This window comes from Balaenoptera borealis, assembly GCF_965194805.1.
Source record: "Balaenoptera borealis genome assembly, chromosome: 15".
Taxonomy (NCBI): Eukaryota; Metazoa; Chordata; class Mammalia; order Artiodactyla; family Balaenopteridae; genus Balaenoptera; species Balaenoptera borealis.
The window spans coordinates 13057248-13065386 of NC_138871.1; the positions used below are offsets into that span (position 1 = coordinate 13057248).

The 8139-nt window shown below is 41.5% G+C and overlaps 1 pseudogene across 1 annotated transcript; it reads left to right on the plus strand.

Moving 5' to 3' along the window:
• The first annotated feature begins 448 nt into the window (after positions 1 to 448).
• LOC309611761 (large ribosomal subunit protein uL5 pseudogene) lies at positions 449 to 7660 on the plus strand (annotated as a pseudogene). The gene is made up of 2 exons: positions 449 to 511; positions 7085 to 7660. The product of its transcript is annotated as a large ribosomal subunit protein uL5 pseudogene (transcript).
• Positions 7661 to 8139: the final 479 nt, after the last annotated feature.

The window sequence follows — 8139 nt, forward strand, 5'->3', positions numbered from 1 at the left end:
GCGAGCGGGGGATACTCTTCACTGCGGTGCATGGGCTTCTCATTGTGGTGGCTTCTCTTGTTGCAGAGCACGGGCTCTAGGTGCACGGGCTTCAGTAGTTGTAGCACGTGGGCTCAGTAGTTGTGGCTCGAGGGCTCTAGAGCGCAGGCTCAGTAGTTGTGGTGCACAGGCTTAGTTGCTCTGCAGCATGTGGGATCTTCCCAGACCAGGGCTTGAACCCATGCCCCTTGCACTGGCAAGCGGATTCTCAACCACTGCACAACCAGGGAAGCCCTCTACTATAATTCTTTTACCAACAATAATCATCTTGTACCCAAAATAAAGCCATAGTCATTAATAAAAATAGTCATTAAACAAATAATTGCATAAATAACTATAATTCCAAGAAGGAAATATTTTGTGATAGATACAAGGGAATAGCTCAAGGTCTGGGCAGTCATTGAAGAACATGGGTGACTGGGCTGGCCAAATGGATAAGGAGAAGTCATTCCAGACAAAAGACAGAGTATGGGTAAGGTGCCAAGGTGAGAAGGTACAGGGGGAAGATCAGTGGGACTCAAGTGTCTTGTGTGAGGGGAGAGTGGGAAAGCAGAGGGAGGAGGGCCAGAGAAACAGGTGGATCTCATACAACACTGCCAGCCAGGAGGAGGATTTTGAACACTGCTCTGTGAACACTGGGAAGCCATTGAAGGGTTTTAAGCAGAGGAATGGCATGACTAGATTTCCATGTTTACAAGAGCCATATGCAGGCTGCAGTACAGAGACATAGTAAGAGAATTCCATAAAGTTATGACACAAATATAGAAAACACATTTTCTTTCCACTGGACAGTATTAACAAGGTAGAAAAGGAGACGGGAAAAGGAAATTCCCACACACAATGGCAACCAAAGGTTTAAAATAGAAGGAGAAAACAGAAGATAAACTAATAGAAGAAAAGTTTCCAGAGGTTAGAAAAAGACTGGACTCTTTTTAGTTTTCATCATCTCTCATTATTTCTTTTTTATTTTATTTTTAAAAATTAATTAATTTATTTATTTTTGGCTGCACTGTGTCTTCGTTGCTGTGCACAGGCTTTTCTCTGGTTGTGGTGAGCGGGGGCTACTCTTGGTTGCGGTGCACAGGCTTCTCATTGCGATGGCTTCTCTTGTGGGGGAGCACTGGCTCTAGGCGTGTGGGCTTCAGTAGTTGTGGCATGCAGGCTCAGTAGTTGTGGCTTGTGGGCTCTAGGCTTAGTTGCTCCGTGGCATGTGGGATCTTCCTGGACCAGGGCTCGAACCCATGTCCCCTGCATTGGCAGGCAGATTCTTAATCATTGCACCACCAGGGAAGTCCCAACAATTAATTTATTGATATTGATAATCTTCAGCTGGAAAGGACCCACCCAATGCTAAGCAGGATTTTTGGGGAAAAGAAAAAGACCTATACACGGACATTCTGGTAAAACTCTAGAAATCCAAGGATAATACCTACTAAGGAAGGAAAATCAGATGGTCAGCAGACTTCTCCTCAACAGCACTGCATCCTCTGAGGACTTCTTGGTGATACACAAGACATTCCAGCTAACTTAGGCAAGAAAAGAATTTATTAGGAGGGTATGCAGTAACTCACAGAATCAAAGGAAACCTGAAAAACTGTGTCTTGTTGGGGAGGGAATCATATTAGCTCTGAAGGTCACAGCAGCAGGTCTCCTCTGGACCCCATCATTGGGAGGAGGGAGCTGCAGCCAGGTATGGTATCTGTGTCACTCTGCATAAGATTCAAATTTCAGGGAAAAATTTCTTTTTTTTTTAAAAAAGAAATTCACGTTCTTTTTATTTATTTATTTATTTATTTATTTATTTATGACTGTGTTGAGTCTTCGTTTCTGTGCGAGGGCTTTCTCTAGTTGCAGCAAGTGGGGGCCACTCTTCATCGAGGTGCGCGGGCCTCTCACCGTCGCGGCCTCTCTTGTTGCGGAGCACAGGCTCCAGACGCGCAGGCTCAGTAATTGTGGCTCACGGGCCCAGCTGCTCTGCGGCACGTGGGATCTTCCCAGACCAGGGCTCGAACCCGCGTCCCCTGCACTGGCAGGCAGACTCTCAACCACTGCGCCACCAGGGAAGCCCAGGGAAAAATTTCTGATTGACTCCTGGGCTGGGAGTTCGGTGGGACACCCTAATTGACAGGATAGAGTTACTAGAATAGTGAGGATGAATTTGCAATCAAACAACACGTTAATTCATCTAGTTGATCCATGTTTATTGAGTCCTTCTATGTGCCAGGCACTGTTCTGGGCACTGGACATAAGCAGTGAACAAACCAGACAGAGACACTATTCTCATGAAGCATACATTCTGGTGTGGGAGGTGGTGGTTGACAGAAAATAAATACAGCTCCATGATCTCTTTTCTCCAGTGATGAAACTGAAAAATCTATGAAGTAGTATGCTTGTCCCTATTCTTATTATTTTATAAGGAAATATTTGTTTGGATTTACCTAAAAGTCAATCACTTTCTATGCTCACCATCTTTTCTTGCGTTTCTTTAAAGACATTTTCTTTTTTGCTGAAGTAAATCATACAGATGTTCTTTTAGTGAAGTTCTCTTGGCCATATACTCCTTCAATTTTTACTTGTAGAGAAATGTTCCATTTTGCCCTAGTTCTTGAAAGATAGTATACTTTCAGGACACAGAAATCTAGGTTGGCATGTGTTTCCCTCAACTCTTTAAAGATGTTATTCTGTATCTTTTGGTTTCTTTCTTTTTAAAACAAATATTTATTTAAAAATAAATAAATATTTATTATTTATTTAAAAATAAATAAATAACATTAGTCTTTGTTGCGGCATGCAGGATCTTCATTGTGGCATGCAGGATCTAGTTCTCTGACCAGGGATTGAACCCGGGCCCCTTGCATTGGGAGCATGTAGTCTTAACCACTGGACCACCAGGGAAGTTTGCGTATCTTCTGGTTTCTGTTATCAGCTGTCTGAATAATTGTCATTCCTCTGGAGAGGATCTGTCTTCTCTTTCTGGCTGCTAATAACATGTTCTCTTTGCCTTTGGTGTTCTACAGTTTCACTAAAATATGTATAGGTATAGATTTGTTTTTGCTTACCCTGCTTGGTGTATGCTATCCTCCTTGTTTCTGTAGATTTTTGCCTTTTATCTATTTTGGAAAATGCACAGCCATTATCTCTTTAAATATAGCTTCTCCTCCATCCTCAGGATTTTCTGTTTCTGGGACTATGATTAAATGTATATCCCATTTCTCATTCTACATATGTAACCTCTCTCTCTATCATGTTTCATCACCTTGTCTCTCTAAGTTGCATCCTCCATAACGTTATTTGCTCTACCTCCCAGGTCACTCATTCCCTCTTCATTTCTCCCTAGGCTTTGTTTAACTTTTCCACTATTGACCTTTAAATTTGAACAATAACATTTTTCATTCCAGAAAGTTCGATTTGGGGACTTCCCTGGTTGTCCAGTGGTTAAGACTCCACGCTCCCAATGCAGGGGGCCTGGGTTCGATCCCTGGTCAGGGAACTAGATCCTGCATGCCAAAACTAAGAGCCCACAATCGGCAACTAAGAGCCCGCATGCTGCAACTAAGAGACTGCATGCTGCAACTGAGCCCGCATGCTGCAAGGAAGATCCCGTGTACCACAACTAAGACCCAGCGCAACCAAATAAATAAATAAATATTTTTTAAAAAAAAGGACCCTGAGACTAACTCAACGAAAATAACCAGTCTTTAAAAAAAAAAAAGTTTGATTTGTTTCTTTTCCAAATCTGCCTTAGCATTTCAGATAGTGTCTGATGGATTGCTTAGCTTTACAATCCATCTTTTATGTTGTAAACACGTTGTACATATTTTATATTCTGGATCTGATAATTCCAATATCGGAAGTCTTTTCAAGTCTAAATCTTTTGATTGTTTCAGCTTACTCTCACTCATTATGACTTGTCTCTCTGTGTCACTTGCCTTGATTGTGAATTAATATATGGTTAACCTTAATCTCTGGGAAAGAGGATTTATATAAGCTTCTGCTATCAGGCGGGGGTGCTATCAACATGTGAGCATTTTAGCCCTTTTTGAGGGTCCCAGTTTACGCTGGGACTCCCAGCATTCAGCCTCCCCACCCTGTTGCCTGCTGTATTTGTGTGCCTTTGTAATATACCATGACAATTTCAATATTTGCCCTCTGGTCAAGTTCCACCTTTGTACTTGCTTACTACTCTCTAATTGGTTTCAGTTCATCTTTTTGCTTGTTTTTAACTTTTTATTTTGAAATAATTTTATACCTACAGAAAAGTTGCAACAACAGTACAAAAGACTCCCATATACTCTTTCTTCACCCAGATATCCCATTACCCGTGAATACTTTAGTATGTATATTTTCCCAAAATAAAGCTACTCTGTTACATAATCAGAGCACAACCACAAAACTCAGGAAATTAACATTGATAAAATACTACAGCTAGGGACTCCCTTGTTGGCTCAGTGATTAAGAATCCGCCTGCCAATGCAGGGGACATGGGTTTGTGCCCTGGTCCAGGAAGATCCCACATGCCGCGGAGCAACTAAGCCCATGCGCCACAACTACTGAGCCTGCACTCTAGAGCCTGCGAGCCACAACTACTGAGCCCGCGTGCCACAACTACTGAAGTCTGTGCGCCTAGAGCCCGTGCTCCGCAACAAGAGAAGCCAACGCAACGAGAAGCCTGTGCACCACAACAAAGAGTAGCCCCCGCTCGCAGCAACTAGAGAAAAGCCCGTGCGCAGCAACGAAGACCCAATGCAGCCAAAAATAAATAAATAATTAAAAAAAAATACTACAGCTAATCCACAGACCCTTTCCAAATTTTGCTAATTGTCTCAATAATATCCTTTATAAAAGCTGTTTCCTTTCTGGTCCAGGATCAAATCCAGGATCACACATATTTAGTTGTTGTGTCTCTTAAGTTTTCATCAATTTGGAACAGTTCTTCAGTTTTTCCATATCTTTCAAGACTTTGTCATTTTTGAGGAGTACTGGCCAGTTATTTTTCAGAGTGTTTTTCAATTTGAATCTGTCTTATGTTTTCCTCATGATTAGATTCAGGTTATTACTTTTTTTTTTTTTTTCTGGCAGAAATATCACAGATTTGGTTCTGTTCCCCTTAGTGCATCAGATTCAGAGGCAAATGGTATTGATTGGTCCTATTATTGGTGATGATAACTTTTTTTCACTTAGTTAAGATGATGCTATAGACTGAATTGTGTCCCTCCCCAAATTTTATGTTGAAGCCCTAATCCCCGGTGTGATGCTATTTGGAGATAGGCCTTCGGAAGAGAATTAGGTTTAGATGAGGCTTAGGATCAGTGCCCTTATAAGAAGAGACATCCAGAGAGCTTGTTCTCTCTACCATGTGAGGCCACAGCAAGAAGGCGGCTATCTGCAAGCCAGAAAGACAGCTATCACCAGAAATTGACAAGGTTGGCACCCTGATCTGGGACTTGCAGCTTCCAGAACTGTGAGAAAATAAATTTCTGTTGTTTAAGCCACCCATCTATGGTATTTTTTTGTAGCAGCCTTAACTGACTAATATAGATGGTATTTTCAGGTTTCTTCACTACAAAGTTAATTTATAAGTAATTTTACTTACGAATTAGTAAGAAAATTGATAAGTATTTTGTAGAGAGCTACCTTGAGACTGGGTATTCTGTTTCTCATCAAATTTTACCCACTAGCAACAGGGCAATTTCCTTTTGATTGCCTCTTCTCCTCTCCTCCTCCCTCTCTCCCTCCATCTGTGCCATCCTTCCCCCATTCCTCCCTTTTTCCCCCTCCCTCTCCTCCTTCCTCTGTTCCTCCCTCCTACTTTCCTTTCTTCCTTCACTGAGATCTCAAAATGAACAAGTGACTGTTTCAGCTCCCAGTTCCATCACAATCATTATTGTGCTCCTATGACATGAGCGACCCTTCCTTCTAAATCAGCAGAGCCCAGATCTTTTGGGAATAGGAAGGAAAAAATTGTTGCGTCTTTCACTGGGTGTCGTATGAGAGGTGTGACTCCCAAGCTCTACCTCTTCATTATCTGGCTAATGTACTTCTGCTTGGGAGAAAGAGCACCCTTACTTTGCTTGTTCACAGCAAATGGCTGTTTGAATAGCCGTTCAAGAGTCAGTCAAATGGCTGACTTTTTAATAGCCATTCAAGAGCGGCTCTTTCTGGATGATGGAGTACATGGAGACCAATGACTCCTTTGGGTGTCATCTCATTTGTTTACTTTATTATGAAGTGAGTTTCTTTGTAGGAGGTGATAGTGTATGGTTTACCGTCATAGTGAATGATATTCAGTAAGGTGCTTGGATGGTGTTCCCAGTAGAGGCATGATAGGCAAGAACACAAATCCATTTCTAGAAAAAGTCTATTTAAGCAAAGACAGATTTATCCTTCCTCCATGATGGAAGAGATACCATGTAACCAGCTAGAAACCACGTGCCCTGGAGGTATCATTTTATTATTAAAGATTCAGGGTTTCCAAAGCTAATGGTGAATTTGGTGCTTGATGGCTGTGGTCAAACAAGCTTGGCGTTCCTGGTCTTCTCGAGAGAATATAAACTCCGTGAATGAAGATGTCGTCTGACTTGTTTATCCAGTGTACTTAGTGACAGATATGTGTCTGAGACATATTGAGTGTTTAATAAACATCATGCTCAGGAATCAATAAGGTCTTCACCTTGGACCAGAAAGTCTTCTTGAGGCAAAGTGGACGGTGAGATGTATTTCTTGAAGTTTTGTCTTCTGGGAGAATTTCCTTTCTCTACTGTCTTTCAAGGCACGGAGATGTAAGGCTGAAGTCAGACACCTCTGGTTGATGCTGCAGTATTGTGCATGCCCATCTGTAAATCAGGGCTAGGTTGTTTGTTTTTTTCTTCTCAATCAACTTTCCTTGGGGCCAAGTTGTTCACACTCACAAAATATGTGCTCCCACCTGCGTAGCTTCTTGTGTCTTCATGAGAAGCCCACTTCACAAGGCCCACTTCTCTCATTCTCTCTTTCATCGTCACTTGATGAAGGGTTGCTTCTGAGCACCTCTAACATCATGGCATAGGATCAAGGTGAAAAGGAGAACCCCATAAGGGAACTTTGCATCTGCAAGCTCTGCCTCAACATCTGTGTGGGGGAAAGTCGAGACAGACTGACCCCAGCAGACAAGGTGCTGGCGCAGCTCACAGGCCAGACCCCTGTGTTCTACAAAGCCTGATACACTGTCAGATCCTTTGGCATCAGGAGAAATGAAAAGATTGTTCACTGCACAGTCCATGGGGCCAAGGCAGAAGAAATCCTGGAAAAATGTGTAAAGGTGTGGAGAATATGTGTTAAGAAAAAATAACTTCTCAGATATTAGAAACTGGTTTTGGGATCCAAGAACACATCGATTGGGGATCACATATGACCCAAGAATTGGTATCTACGAGCTGGACTTCTACATGGTGCTGGGTAGGCCAGTTTTCAACATTGCATATGAGAAGCACAGGACAGGCTGCATTAGGGCCAAACACAGAATCAGCAAAGAGGAGGCCATGCACTGGTTCCAGCAGAAGTATGATGGGATCATCTTTCCTGGCAAATAAGTTCTCGTTTCTATCCAAAAGGTCAATAAAAAGTTTTCAGCAAAAAAAAAAAAGTTTTCAGCGAAATGTAAAAAACAAAAACAAAAACCCCACAAATTAGTAAATGTCTGTATATTGAACACTATATAACAGTAAATAATTAAATCTAGATGAAATGGAAACATTTCTAAGGATACTGTCTATCAACTAATAAAACTGACACATAAGATGTAGAAGCTCTGAACAGATTAAGAACTACAGAAGAAATTTGAATAGTAGTAAAAAATCTACACCTAAAAAAGGCACTAGGCCAAGACAGATTTATGAGTAAGCTCTACCAATGTTTCAAAGACAGTATTACCCCAATGCCACTTTTAAACATGGACAAGTATGAAAATTTATTAATTTGTTCTATGAAGCCAGCAAAATCCCAATACCTCTTTTTTTTTTTAACATCTTTATTGGAGTATAATTGCTTTACAATGGTGTGTTAGTTTCTGCTTTATAACAAAGTGAATCAGTTATACATATACATATGTTCCCATATCTCTTC